The 16,119-nt window shown below is 39.7% G+C and overlaps 1 protein-coding gene across 4 annotated transcripts in view; it reads left to right on the forward strand.

The window, feature by feature from the left end:
- LOC143430208 (metabotropic glutamate receptor 8) overlaps nt 1-16,119 on the forward strand; it is a 38,971-nt gene that overhangs the window by 474 nt on the left and 22,378 nt on the right. For 3 of the 4 annotated variants that reach the window (XM_076906250.1, XM_076906249.1, XM_076906252.1), the window contains exon 1: nt 2,306-2,587. The exons of the other annotated variant lie outside the window; for it this stretch is intronic. The gene's annotated coding sequence lies outside the window, so the exon portion shown is untranslated. Of the gene's footprint in view, nt 1-2,305; nt 2,588-16,119 lie in introns of those variants that run through there. 4 annotated transcript variants of the gene reach the window in all.

Genomic DNA, 16,119 nt, shown 5'->3' on the forward strand with positions numbered 1-16,119 from the left:
TATTTAATGCGGAGTCGTGAAAGCTTAAAATACCTACGAATTTCTAACTTTTGTTGAACGATTCTTTTCTTTGCAAGAATTCGATTTAATTTAAAATAGACACGAATTCAGGTCAGAATAAGGTGCACTCGTTACACCCCAGAAAACCATACAAACCGTGGTATATGATATTACAATCTGATATTACACAGCTGCTTCAGTTATTTATCTAACATTTATCATCGTTTCTCTGAAAGAGGTTCACGTGGAATAATTTTATTAAACGTCGCAGAACTATTAAAAAATACTAAGCGTAGTAAAAATGCACGGAAATACTTGTCCGTGCAAAATATTATTCTTATTAAAACAACGCGCAACCGAATTGAAAAATTAAAGCGTAGAGAAGAGGGTAGAAATACAAGGTACCCTCGTTAGTATGCTGATCTTTATTTATGTTGGTTTCGTACTACTATCGGTCATGAATCTCGCGTACTGCAACTTATTCTCCATTTTACCGTTTGTTATTATAATATACCAGTGAAAATTACTAAATAAACTGTCGTAAATTCTACGTCTCTTCATCGCATCTACTTCGCTGTAAATACAGAACGGGCTCTTGCAACCTTATTAACGACAAAAATTCATAAAACGGCTGATCTCCAGCAAACATAGCCTATTGTTAGGATAAAGCTTTATGAACGTTCTAACATCAATATGTTCTAAAACCTTCTTGCAAATATCAATAGCGCACATACACAGAATCTAAAATCGCGGCGTTTCAAACCTTTTACTTTCATATCCGTGCAAATTACAAGTAAATTTAATATGTAACACCTTAAACTGATCAATACTTTGTGATTAGACCGATAATGGCCGAAAAATGGTATATCATTTAAGTAAGGGCAAGTTGTTACATTTTTCATCTTCCTAGAAAATTTGAACTATCCAATTTTTATACTTATGATTGCCATTTTTCAAGAAATACGGAAAACGTATTTTCTCTCTTTATAATGGGAAAGGTACGATCGTGACAACCTGCAAATAATGATTCTACGTTTATCTGAAAAGGTAATCTTTTTTTTTTTTGGAAAAATGGTATGCCCCTAATTGAAGGATGAAAAATCGAACGCTCCCCTCGCGATGGTATTTAACACACCGAAATCTATAAGATCCAAAGGAAGAAGAACATTACTCGGTGAAAGGATCTGTACAGTCTACCATCAATCTTTTCAACAATCGCTGACGGTTACGGCATTCTTCTATTAGCTCGTACTTGTAACGTACGAAATGTCCATCTCCCGCGGTTCAAATAAATGCATTTTCATTTCCAATTAATCTTTATCAATGGAACGGACAAAGTGGAGAAAGTAAACATCGACGAAAATATTCATCCATCCCGTTTAATCGTGAACAACATTTACAAGTCACGCAAAAAACTACACTGGTAACGAAAATATTGATCCGCCACTAAATGTTTAGCCATCTTCCGACGATTACTAGACGCACAAAATTATTGGTCGATCATCTGTCCCAACAGCGTCGCAAGACACAGGTGGCAATCAGCGAAACTCGTAATTGGCATCGGAATTAAGCGAGCGTCCTGCCACTTTTGAACAGCCGTATAGGGTGTACGCGTTTAAGGGAGTAACGCCTATCGATTAGATATGTTTGATTCATCGATGTTTCCGCGCGTAGGCTTAATTCAGTTTACGCTCACGCACCGGCTACGGCAGAGGACGGAACGAACTTGTGGAATTTCTGTAACAACGTTCGATGCAACGCGGATGTGCGTGTATCGATATCGACGGCTGGCAAGGGTTACCCTCTCCACGTTGGATCGAACGTCTCGGGAAAAGTATTGCAGAAACATTGGTGTAGCAGAAAGGTTTATCGAGGGCCATTTTCGTGGCTGATGCCACGATGAAAAGTCGATCGGTCGAGAGGGTGACGATCAACACCTCTTTTTCGAAACGTACCGGCCCATCCCTAGACGGCGAGGCTCGATGTACGCCTGCGCCCCGACGTCGCGACGCTAGCTATAAGAATCTGATCGGCGCTCGTGGGGACTTCAGTCTACCCCGTGGTGCCGGTGTCGCGTTCCTCGTGCTGTCGCTTTTTCCATCCCTCCCGGAACCCTTTCGCGGACGAAGTTGTCGCTATGTTGCTCCTCGCATATCAGTGACAAAGAACGAACGACAGGTCCAGAGAGAGAGAGAGAGTGAGAGAGATAGAGAGAGAGAGAGTGAGAGAGAAAGAGAGAGAGGGAGAGTGAGTGAGAGAGAGAGAGAGAAAGAGAGAGAGAGAGTGTGTGCGTGTGTGCGTGTGCGTGGGAAAGAGGGAGAGAAGCGAAAGGGTAGAAGAGAGAACTAGAGAAAAGGCATCGCGTTCTCGCAGTGCCTCGCGCGCGCGGCACCAAGAGAAAGACGGGAAAAGATAAGGAGAGTAAAGTGCGAGAAGTGCAGAAATCGGGAGTAAAGGGGAAGAAAGGATAAGGAAGGGGAGATATAGCCCGCGACTAAGAAAAAGAGCAGCTTTTCCTCCCCTAACCCGAGCTTTTCGAAGCGAAGACAGGACAGCGTCGTCAACGTCAGCATCCTGAACGATCAGCGTACGTTCACATCGAAAGAAACGTCCATATTCCGTAGTAGCTGCCTGTTCTGTACTTTCGTTTGATTTTACGCGTTCAGTGATCGTTCGCTATGGTTAACCCTTTCCCCGCTTCGCAAGAAACGGTTCATCCCCCGTGAATCCGGACACGCAACACGACGGGGATCGCCTCTGTCACGGGGCGGAAAATCGTAAACGCCAGCACGCGTACATTTATGCGGTAGCCGCTTTTATTGTTTCCTTCTAAGTTCGACATTTTGGGGTGGCAGGAGAGGGACTGGTCCCTGTTGTCCTCGCGGATTCTCGCACGACGATACCAACACGGATCCGTATGCGTTGTTTTGTGTACATAGCAATTGCATGTACAGGATGCACGCCAATTCGTGTCGACTGGCTTTCTGTTAACCCTTCCCTCATTTTTTGTTCCTCCGCTAATAGATCGGCACACTGTATCCATGCGACATCCAGGGGCGAGGATCAGCCTCGCGTGGTGGCTGCGAGAGAAAAATTAGACGTGTCTTAATCAATCGAATGGTAATCGATCGAGCGTTCGCTCTGCTCGATGAAAATGTCTAAACTCGCGATAGAACTTTCCGCCTTGAGGGCCGTTCATTGCAACCTTCAGCGTAACGGTTAATTAATTCCGGAAGTGCACCTTTGAACATCGGCTTTCCCCTTTTTCTTTCTCTTTTTTCGCTTTGAAATTTCAATTCCCAACGCTTTCATAAGCGTGCCACTGACTTCGAACTTCGGAACTAAAAGTTCGTTAACAGTTCGTTTGCGACAGGGGGATACGTTTACCGCGAAGTATGCTACTCTTTTGTTACGACACTTTGTTTCCACGGGAGTGCAGCGCACGATAATTTCGTACACTTTGACGATGAACCATACAGCCACCGTGTACAATTAATTTAATTGATGAAGACGAATTGAAATGAATTCAAGTTGATCGTCAACTCTTAAACGGACAGAGTAGAAATGTATCTCGTGTAAATTCGTACGTGTGCATTGCACAAAGAATGGAATATTAATCGATATAATTATGCGAGGGAATGTAAACTGAATAATTCCGTTATTTCGATCATTCTTCTAATTTATAGTAATTTAATAATAATCGTATGTTGTCACTTAAGGGAGAGAGAGTTGAATTCATGCTAATTGCCGTCCTTCTCGTAGGGAACGCAATTGTCAAGGTACAGTCACACTTACCGTCCATTGCGTTATTAACTCGTTCTCATCACGCTAATTTCGTTAAACTAACTTTTACTGTTATTACTATATTATACATTCAATTTGATGGCTATTATATTCACAGGTTATCTTCATCCGACAGAATATCCCATGTATATATATATATATAGTTCCCCCGATATTGTAAATTTATTACTGCCCTCGTAATTTATTGGCACATATATATCTACATAGTTTCATATACATACAGAGCACAATAGTGTGTGAATAGTGATAGTAGGTAAAATAGTCAATGGCCATTCATGGTTATATATCTATTCGTAAAAAGCAAATGTTTAGTCCGTACACGTACACAGGTATGTACTTACGTATATCAGGACAGATGCGAAGAAATTAAGTAATATCTGTTGAACAGCATTGGTAAAACGTATAATAATTGCCAATGTGCGTGGAAATTTTTCAGAATCGTTGTAATATCTTTCGAAATTTTTTATCTATCGTCACCAACACTTTCTTTACATTGTATGCTCAAATGATTGCGGGAAATTTCATTTCCTGGAGCATTGCGGGTTGCATAATCATTTTCTCGGTACCATTCAATAGGCTACACCGACTCCTTTGAAATCGTAATAGAATACTGGCTCACGCGTTCGCCTCTAATTAATCGTAAATTTTGTAATAGTTCGCAATCGAAATTCGATTATATACCCCGTGAACTTCAACGTAAGTGAACGATCAGTAGTTTCGAACTATCGATTGCAGCAGATTCATCTTAAACTTTATGAATAAAGAATGAGAGTGGGAGGGGGGAGGGGAGGGCGACGACTAATATGTCAAATGTTAATTTTCTCGAGATGGTAAAATTTGCGCGATAGTGCCTTGAGGTAGTAATAAAAGCGCGAAAGTAAGCGTTTTCTGTAATATCAGCGTTGTCTTCCGGAAGTGAGCCTAGAGAAATGAAAAATTTCGCCGCATTAAGAGTAAACGCGACGTAATTACAAAACGATTTAAAAATGCTGAAAAGATGAGCCGATGTGACGCAACGGAGGCGAATTTAAACGCGTAAATTTGAATTTTGAGCGGAGCGACACGAGGCGAGAGATGCATTCAGATATTTAAGTACATACGTCTGACCATTTCGTACACGATTCAAACTTCAGTACTGGTATTTACTATTCCAAAGAATACACTGTCCAACGTGCTGTTAAGAAGAGCGTATTTATACGCGTTTATCTTTTCCCTCTGAAGCTCGTAAATCAGAACATATTCCTCTCGTCCTGAACAACGAGACGTATTATTGATGGATGCATTGGCAAGCGTGCGATTTTATTTAACAGGACGATTCTGAACGTCACACGACGATCAACGTTGAAACTATCGATATCAACGTGCCTCAGGAAACCATTCAACTTTTATCTAAAGCAATTTTCGGTATCTTGCAGATATTTGCTCGCGGAAATTAAAATGGTACACCTTGTACATGTACAGGTTACATCATCTAGATCGATCCCCATGTATAACGTTGAAACTAGCGACGATACGAAAAAATGTTTCAGATAAAAGTTGAATGGCATTAAAGGTGGGCATAATCTGACGCGAGTAGTTCCCCTGTATTGGTCAACGCGTAGAGGTCGCACGGAGTACGATTTTGATAGAAAGTTTACGAAGAAAGTAATCGTATTGGATTAAGTTTCCTCGAAAGTTAGACAACTTTTATTTGAAGCATTTTTCGATGTCATTCGCAGTTCCCAAGATACTCGAGGAGGCATCCTTTAAAACGAGACCACCCCACGTTACATGCACGTACGTTTATCCACTTTGTTTTCGGACGTAACGCGTCACAGTTTCGGTAATGCTCGATTATCGAACATATATTCGCCGGATATCTATTCCCATCGCGCGCATTTGCGACACGAACGTATCCTGGACGCGTTCAACTTTTAAATCAGCTGGCACTTGAAACGAACTACTAATAAAACGATAGGAAAAGTGCAATTCACTCTATTTCTCTCTGTCTTACGTTTTCCAAAGCAACGCACGATCAATGGAGAGACAATAGAACGAAGTAACCGCATTTGTTAAACGATGATGGATTACTATTTCGGTTACCTGTGTACCATCGCAATTGATCAATTTATCAACAATGCCTCCTAACATTCGGTCAATATTTGTCCAACATACATAGTATTACCTGAGATACGCGTTTTATGTACATAGCTGGACAGAAAGCAGCTACCGGATGTAATCAACATTTCACATGCCCCACCTGCCGTCCATTTTTCCAAGGTTCTAGCTTCTGCCCTTACCGCGGTTCACCAACATTAACTCGACGGTTTATATTAATGTAAATCGTTACGCGTGCCTGTTTGTGCCTTTAGAATAACACGCTTGCCGGCAAAAATGAATTTTCCGCCTGATGAGTTTGTCTTATTCCTTTAATTTCTTTCAGTAATTACGCGTATGTGTTTTCATACTTCTGTGATCTATGATCGCGTGTACAAATCGAATTTATATGCATGCACGAGCTTTGGCATGGTACCAACCAAGACCATAAGGCTGTTTTGTGCACGAACAAATGTCCAGTTCATAGTCGCTGAATCTCGTTCGTCAATGGTGATATTTTCAATGTAAATGTTTAGGTGTGTTCAACAGAATTCATTGCCACGCGTTCAGTTGTAGGCAGCAACGTTCTCGTCTTTTACCTCGACGACATTTTCTGGTCTTAAGATGTGTTTATTTGTAAATCATCGTCGCATCGGTTATCTGAACACGCGCGTGCCACGCATTAGCACAGGATCGACTGGTGCGTTATCAAATGACTAAATTGAGTGAAACAACAGTTGTACGGCAATCAATATCAGGTTAATTGACAGCAAACTCGGTAAAATTTATTCTCTTCTAATTACATTTGTGACATCTCGATAAAAATTTGCATTCGCGCGTCAGCATTCGATCACCTGAAATCAAATGACTTCTGATTAACTTTATTTCATTTCTGAATTACTATCAGCTGTTAAACTGTTTTAACGTCCGTTGTTTGCTTTGTAGCGTAATTAAATCCCCGTACCTAATTGTGCCCTGCGTTTAATGAGAAAAATAAGCAATCGTTCGCAAATCATATTTACTAATTTATACAAATGTTGTATCGCGTACCGCACGGACGTGCGTTTCAACCGTTCCCAAAGAACCTTTGTCAATTATTAAAATACGCGAAATCGAATTGATTGCCGTCGGATATTCAACTTCTTAATTATACGTACTTCTATTGTTCCGCGTTTCTCTATTATTTCGTGGATTAGAAATATTTTATTCTCCGACTCGCTGCCCTTTATCGAGGGAAGAATAATCGGCACGATATAAATCGAACGATTAAGGTAGACGAGGTAATGTTCCGCGTTTTAATCCGTGCAACGTTTCCGATATTATCCGCGAGATATGCGTTCATTATCGAGAAATCATACTTAAATAAACGATTGAAAAATTGAAGTAGGGAGAGAATATGTTTTTAAGTGCTACGCATTAATGAAAAGAACAGGAAAAATGATAACTTGGCAGTAAATGATTGTTGTAAATTTTGGTGCAAGTGTAGGGTGCCCCTCTATTGCCTCGCGTGTACGAGCGTGCGAGATATTTGTCTTTCGATCGAGCTAACGCGACGTGCAATATAAATGTCTGTCTTACTCAATACCTCGAGATGTCAGCGAAACCGATCGATAATGTTTATTCGACTTCCAGTTAAGCGTGATGTCCTTTACAACTAGCTTCCACCTCAATGTTCCCATTTCGCATCCCAACAATAAAACAAAGCTGTTCCAATTTACTTTCATCTCGTAAAGAAAGAAAACTGAACTGTCCTTACAGACACGCGCAGTGGATAAAAAAAGGAATAAGCATACGCCAGGTATTTTTATACTGTTTTATTGGAAATGGGGTTCCCCTTTGTATCGCGAAATTAAAACGGCGTTAGAGTACGTATCGCTCGTCGTAGGTGGCCAAGGAACGAGGGAGTGAATGATTAATCGAATTGACAATGAGAAATAGAATAGAGATACGTGTATCGATGACAGCACTAAGATTTTGGTTACGTTTCGCGTTGTTAAGTGCCACTTGTAGTATACGTAGCTGATAAGAAAGGCAGAATCGTCGAGGGGAAAGTATCTGCTGGAATAATGAATGATCGGTCGAGCCATTTATCTTCCCACTGCACAGTAGTTAAGCGAAACAGATATTTCTCTTGCGATAGTTGTTGCTCGTATCAAAATTCAATTTCATTTTTACGATACCTCTGTCGGCCTGTAAGCTCTGAATATGATTAATTGATTAATTATATATTATATAAATCGTAGAGGATTGTAATTAGGGCGGTCCATCCGAAACGTCTGCCCAATAAGTTCGTCAGACTGTTTTCCATCGCAGTAGTAAGTTTTCCAGTAGTTCTGGGCTAGAATAAATTTCTATGCTCCCCGTATTAATTATTCGAGCAACGAAAAGTCTGTATGGCAACAATTTCAATCGAAATCTTTTAATTACGCCGGTTGCTACAAACTTCTAAAAGGATAAAGTTAGTGCTTTTTAATTTATATTGCGCTAGAATAATTATTATACCTTTTTTTTCTCGCAAACAATAGGAAACAGGCACAAAGTTAATACGAATTTGTAATTTCCTTTCAATCTTCCAATTTACTTATGAGGAAATAATGAATTGAAAATTAACGAGTAAGAATCAAGTGTAGTATTAAAGAAATATCCATAGGTTTCTTAATTTGTTTTAGCGTAATGCTTTTAAGTATTTAACACTTTTGGAATTCCTTTTTATTCATTTCCTGACCAGTATGACCAGCGCGATTACTCACACATACGTAACAGTTATCGTACAAAAGTAATATTCAGTCCAATACACGATACCCAATAATCCAATTCGCAAATGTATCTATAAAGTAAAAGATACTACATATGACGTCAAACGTGATATATAACATTAATAGAACGTTAAATGATGACACATAATCTGACGATATACATCACCAAACTACGTAAAGATTTGCAAGCATAATTAGGTAGAACTAATTAATTTAAAAATATCAATGTTTCGAATTTCTATTATTAAACAGGACGTGAATAATATGCCGCGTTAGTCCGGATAAGCGTGTTGCGTTTGGATTTACTGCAATTAGTAGAATGACGAAAGAAGGGAAAAACGGGGAAAAAAATGTTGCTTCAAAATGCATCCGCCTCGGAATTATAGAATATTTTTGACGGCGAAATAAAATGTCAACTTGGTTCAAAGCAAATATTGAACAAGTTCCCTGCTCGTTTCAATAGATGCTTTGGCACGTCACAGAGATTACAGATTTCCGCCTTATTTGTCGACGGTTGTTTTCAATTCGACGGTTCAATTCGTGCAGAGCAACTATTAATACCAGTATGTTACAAATAGAGATCTCTGCTCATTACGAGTCGAAACGTTATATGGAACACCTTTCTATCCTTTTTCAACTAAAAAAATAACGCTAAGATATTAAGGAAAAACATAAATGTATGGTAACAAACGTTTAAAAGTCTTTCAGAGACTGATTCACTTACAATTAAGAAAGCATGAAGCATGCACAAAAGTTGCCAAGGCTATTTGCACATAGATTATATAGATTAGCATACGTAGGATGCAGAGGAATTTATAAATTGCAACGCGAAAACAAAACGCAATTGCATACATATCCGCCAACTAAATAACGAATCCTGGAAGCTTCCTCATGTAATTGTAATTCAAGAGTCAGTGAAGAAATGACAAGAGTCCAGTCTGTACTGCCTTCAACGAATGAGAAACGAAGCTTCTGTAGCCTCTCGTGGAGGTTATGTTTCTCCACATTTTTTCGACTCACCTTCGAGATCCTGCTGTTATTTAGAATTCAACGAAACGTAAGAGGGCGCTATTAACGGAATTCACCAAAAAATGGACTACCATCATTTTTCCTGTGAATTTTAAGGTGGACGAGTTATTTTGAATAATACGTGGCTCGCGGGACAAAGGCTGCCCACCTTTCTTTACGCTTTACGCGGTAAATTGGTAGGATTTTCGGGTCCCAGATATATCCTCCCCTATCCAGATAGATGAACGCTTCTTCGCCGGGGCTTACACCTGTGCATCTTCTTTTTTCGAGACAGGGATCGAATTGAAACGTCATTCCGTTGAAAAGTGAATTATCGGCGTTTTTGTCGGATTCCCGTTGAACCCAATCCCGATGATTTTCGCAATTTATCGATCTCGCGGGTGCCATTCCTATCGCAGATCGATCTGTTTGATATTCTGATGCATTTTTCATTCCCCGATGCGTCTTTGATCAACGAGGCGGCATTACTCATTGTATTCCATCGTGGAAGGAAAACAGGTTTAATTGAAATCTCCAGAACGGAGGGTCCGAAAGCAGGGAACGGATCGGGGAAAATTGTATGAAACAAATTCAATGCAGTGATAGGAAAATTGGTTCGGAGGGCTTCTTCTGTGGGAGCCGAGTAGTTAGGCGAGGACTTGTGGAAAAGCTATTGTCTCGCAATCCTACTTGCGGCTAGCGTAGAACCGGTACACTAGAATTAAAGTAACGTATTTCTTGTTATCGTAAAGTAAATATTTTATCCCCATCCCACCATCTCTCCGTCTTAACCTGCCCTAGATTCGTTAACGTGGCAAAGTTTTCTCGACCTAATCCGAACCAGCCACCCTACGTGTAACGATATTAAATCATTTACACTCAGCTGGATATATATGTACACGAAAATGTTCAAAGAACGCATTAGCGTAGTGGCAATAAAAAATTGCCGACGGCTTTAATTAATAAGAGCACTAGAACTGTTTATGAAATTTTTAATCACCTCAATTATTATTAGTTCGTTTTTCTAATCCGCGGCTCTGCGTTCGTCTAATAATTAACGTTCTTGAAGTGAAAACCTGAACCTGACTTGATAGCTTGTAACTAATTATATAAGTTGTAACACAGTTGGGACAAGTTTCGCGCAACGTATCATTCTTCCACGTGGGTATCAGTAATCCGCAACAAAAGTTCAGAGTGTATCTAATATCCACCCCTCGAACAAAAGTTAGCGGTGCCAAATCATTTTTTACTGCAGTTACATTCTCTTCTTATATATTTGCTCGACGTGCTTTCAGGGGCTGTAAAAATGATTAAATTGTTGATCTTAACTGCGTGCTACAGGTGTGCACATAACTCTGCTAAAAATACTTTGTTCCTCTCAACTATTCGAAACTGTTTGGCGATATTATTAATCTCTCTAAAGTTAATATTTGCAATTTCGATTTATCAGAAAAAACTGTGCGAGTAGATATCTTACTGGAACGCAGCCATCAATTTTCCTATTAACTCAAGTGTTTTTTACGAAGAATAGGGAGATATGCGCATATGCATGTGGAGAAGACACGGTGGAGTGCATATTAGATTGGAATTTGCGCTTACGTACCCGATATAAATTTTTTTGCGAAAATCTAAAATTTAAATTTAAATTAAATCACTGTATTAGTAGATCGCGTGGCGTACGTCTGCATCAGTTTGTTTGGCACTTCGATTCTTTGCTTTAATTTGCTAATTAAGTCGGTTCTTGACATTTACGGAAATAATTACCCCCCCCCCCCCTTTCCAGGTATTTAATTTCACGTTTGAATGGGAGGCAGAACAGTGCGTTCGACCCGTTCCTATTCCAAACCCCGTGTCAAAATTCACCCAGCCGCTATTTTTGCTCTTGAATCCGTAGCGACGGTTAGGGGACCTCTGAGAGACCCAGATCGTATACATAAGTCAATTCCTGGCTGGTATAGATTCTACAAACGTTCGCATATTCCGCGCAGCGTTGTTCGACACCATATTTTGTAACGTTAATTACCGGTACGTGTCGAATTTACGATGTGATCTGTGTTACTTTGATAATACGCTGGTAACGATGCTGCTGAATTTTAAGTCGGCCAGAGCCGGTCAAATGTAGACAAATATCTGGCCTAATTGAGGTGGCACCACCAACGCGAACTAATAACCAATCATATTGCCAATTCATAAATAACACCATTACAGAATCCTCTTTCCGACAATGATCGATATTAAGTGTCAGTGTTGTTACCCTGCGCCGCTGAACCGATGAATTGAAATTAAAACACGTTATTATGCTTGGATGTAAAATTTCGTCGCAGCATTTAGTCGCTGATTTGTTTCTGGGTAAATAGAGATAGTTGACCCAATTTAGAATGATATTCGTATCCCCTATATATTCTACTTAGGTTTTAACAATGATCTATTGGGCTCGTATGAGATCGTAATTTCTCATGTAACTTATATAGAGTTTGTTATATGGAGTACTTGTAAATAATTTAATAACTGGTTATAGTATTTATTTAACCTGGTTTTTATTTATTTTATTTATTTTAAAATTGTTTTCGAATTTGTTCTGTATCTCACTTATAATTTTATTCAAATACATTTAGAATTTTCGGTTCAAAATAAGTTTCCATTGCAATCTCTCACGAGCAACAAACTTCATTCGTTCATCGCGTAAGCAAATTTAATTTTATTGTTTTCGAGCTCTACATTCAGCTTTCTGCTTTACGTTATAAAGCTGTCGCAGCAAATAAATCCTTTGTGAAGAGATAACTATCTTCTTTGCCTCTTCCTTCCCCCTTAAATTGTTTTATACCTCCTCGCATTTAAATGAAAAACTCCATTCCGATTTATGCTTGTACCACTCGCCACGTGGAACTTCGTATCAGATTTCAGATCGCTTTTAATATTAGGGATGTTTTAAATTTCACGTCGGAATCGAAACGACCGATAAATAAAATTTTTCTTCAACGCATTAACAACGATCGAAAAACCGTCGATGCTTTCAATATTGCGATTGAATTGTTTACACGGTATTTGTATTTACTAACCGTAGAGGGTACACACAGTGTCGGACGTAATATTTGTTTGATTTCAGTTTTTAATTAAAAAGAGTACAAATTATCTTCCTCGTGTTCGTGTCAGTAATTGAATAAGCGAATACAATAAACTTACGATCGATCCAAAAACTTACATAAATAGGACCGCTTTTATTGCGCAAGGTATTTTCTATTGTGCGCGATTTATAAAGCTTAAAATTGAACATTCCTCGTGGGAAATTATTATCGATTGAAAAAGGAAACGACGATCGAAGTCCTTTCACGTCGAGGTACGGAGGGCCGGGTGCATTGCAACAATTATCGGCTGCTCAAAGAGTTCCGTTGCAGATTACGTCACTAAAATACGTAATTACTAAGGAGAGATACATCCAGGTCGACCTAAAAAATTAGCTCCTCAAGATGAGCGAAAAATACTTGGAGTCACTTCTAATTTCGCGAAGTCGTTCCGCCGAAATTAGGGACGAGTGCAAATTAAACGTATCAGAAAGTGCCATTTATCGAAGGATTTTAACGTCACTGTACATCGTCGAAACGGAGACATTGTCGAAACGATACAGACGCAAAGATTAAAAAGCTCCTGATATATAAGGAAGCAAGGCTTTAATTTGCTAAAGCGAATACGGTTGGAAAAAGAGGGTTGATATTCCCTTCGCAGGATGCGTGACGCTCTACGGTAATAAAATTTATCCGTCGCGTTTGTTCTCGGTTTTTGGCCGCGAGAAAAAAATCCAAACGGATTCGATTAACAAAATTCTTATCGAGATGACATAAGAAAGGAAACGCGATATTTCTCGAAACGTAATTTCGGTGATGGATCAATAATGATTTGGGCGTGTTTCTCAGCAAGTGGCAAAAGCTATATAGCTTTCGTTTCGAACAGAGTGAAGAGCACTGGTGAAGCTTCGAACGACACGAGAGAGACATGGAACTTTGCTTTTCATTTTTTGGAAAATAGAAGAGACCGGACTCTCTTGAAGTTAAAAGCCCGATATTCGATCATATCTCAACGGTTTACGTAATTCTCGACTAACCGAGCGAAATGATTATTTAGACCTAGGTATATCAATTTTCCTATCGCTTAATAATACCCAGATACGTACGTAATAATTCGGTATCGCGGAAATGTAATATGGAACCTATTCAAAAACCGCCCCCAGGGAAATGTGGCTGTGCGCCAATATTTTTTGTATCCATTTAGCGTGCATTACGTTCCTATAATTCTGTCTACGCAAAAAGTCGCATGGATATTTTTTTATATTCATGCGAGTCTAACTCGATTAACGATAAAAAGCTTCAGAGGAATCTGAATGTCGTGAAAAGGGGGAATGGAAATATAACCAGCTACGAAACTGTAGAACCTAGTGAAACATCGTTATTCTAATTATACAGCATGGCTTCGAGATTAACATAGAAACGGAGAAAGGTTTTTAAAGTAAAATAACTTATACGGAGGCTGTGTATGTTTTCGATCCTATATATACGCTTCATTCTTTTAACCCTTTGAATCGTAAAGTGGCTTTACGAGCAAGCCAAGAATACAGATACCGGGAGTACTGTGACGCGATGTTATGATACGAATGAAAAGAGTGCCTTTTCATGTATGTACACTATCGTCGATATCATATATCGACGACGACAAAATTTAACCTCCTCCGTTTTAGTTCCCTTTTCTCATTGCCATGCAGAATCTCCTTTCTTCTTCATTATTGCAGATGTTTCGCGAAATTCTTCGCGTAACGTGTATGTAATATTCGTATCGATATTTTTCGAATTTTATCTCGAAACCTTACAATCGTCACATCATTCTCAGTAGACCGTGATTGAGCTAGCGAAAAAGGAGCAGAAACATTAGAAATAAATTGATGCCAATGTGAAATCTACAACTATTTATTATTATCAATATTCTAAGCTTAATCTATTTAGCGTAGAATATCTTCCATTCGAAAATCCTGTAGGTCACTATTCAACATACTCTTATGCAAAAATGAGAAACCAGCGGTCCGCTAATACCTTTTTTTGCACGCGGCAATCCAACTGCGCGGAGCAAAAAAGAGGTGTTAACAACCGAAACGCCAATGGTTCGTAGAGGGTGCAGCGACTACAACCTACAAAAGAATTCGTACGGAATGAAAGTGACGTTGGAAGAAGTTTCTCATACGTATCGCACAAATATGTGCACTGTCGCGAACTTTCTTCTTTCAACCATTTCCATTTCGCCAGCTCTGTCTCTCTTTTTTTTTCACTCTGATTGCTGCAGTCCGTACTTACGAACAATTGGGTTTCCAACTTCGGGTAACCGCGAAAAGTTGTTTAGCTCTGCCTTTGTGGATCTCAGGGGAGGCACAAGTTTCATCAACGATTGCTATTATTTAATCTTGTTTTTCAAACGTTAATTGTTTCTTTTTTTCTTTCCTTGATGAACGTTTCTCGAGTTTCGACAAATGGCAGAGTAAGAGACATTATTAACAGAGTCTAGTAAAAATGAACTCTCATCGTTCCCATCCTGATCCTTCAATTCTCTGTAAGGTTTTATGTAACTGCACCAGTGATGAAGACCCGTAAGCCAGTGCAACGTGAACGCCCACGCGCAGACCCGTAGCATTACGTCACGACGTTGCATTGTTTCATGGACTTTCACGATTAGTGCATATGCATTTCACGGATTTTCCAAGTCATCCTTCGCGAGCACAAAATTCGAGAAGCAAAATTCCGTCACTTAACCCCTCGAAGGGACGCGTCTTTTAAACTGGCTCAGCTGCGACCAAGTGTCGTCCCAAAAAATTTCTCAATACCATAAAAACGAGATATTTTCCTGCAACCGTAGATACGTTACGGATAATAGTCGTATCCTGAATCGGATATTCGAAAGTTTACCGAAATGCAGGTACGGTACAAGTTGAAAAGTACAATCCGTGTCCTTTTGCTTTTCGCTTCGATTCCGAACTTTGATCGGATTTATGTGCGAGTAATACATCGTCCGTACAAAGCCTGCTACGTTTGACCATGCTTTCCTTAACTTTTCTAATATTTCACTGGAAGCGTTCGAGGTTCGAGAAGTTCTCTATTTACGCGTGATGATCGCGCGATGATTCGAAGTTCCTTCGACTGGTGTAGTTCGATTTCGTCTGAGCTGTTTTCCGGGGCTTTAGAATAAACAAGGAGAGGCCACAATGGGAAATTGTGCGGAGGAATGTATCTATTGTACACCGCTTTTGTAGGCAGCCAGTGGTAAACAGTGAACTAGAAATATACAGAACGCGTACGCTGTGCCGCAGGATTTTTTTAGAACGTTAGTTGGTCCCACGCAGCCAGGTCAAAGCTCGTTGTGATCTAACCATCGGTCTTAACGGGAATCAGCTTGAAAACCGGGCGTGGAAATTGTTCCCGGGGGATCCGTTCGGAAAATG

The sequence above is a fragment of the Xylocopa sonorina genome, chromosome 13 (assembly GCF_050948175.1).
Source record: "Xylocopa sonorina isolate GNS202 chromosome 13, iyXylSono1_principal, whole genome shotgun sequence".
Taxonomy (NCBI): domain Eukaryota; kingdom Metazoa; phylum Arthropoda; class Insecta; order Hymenoptera; family Apidae; genus Xylocopa; species Xylocopa sonorina.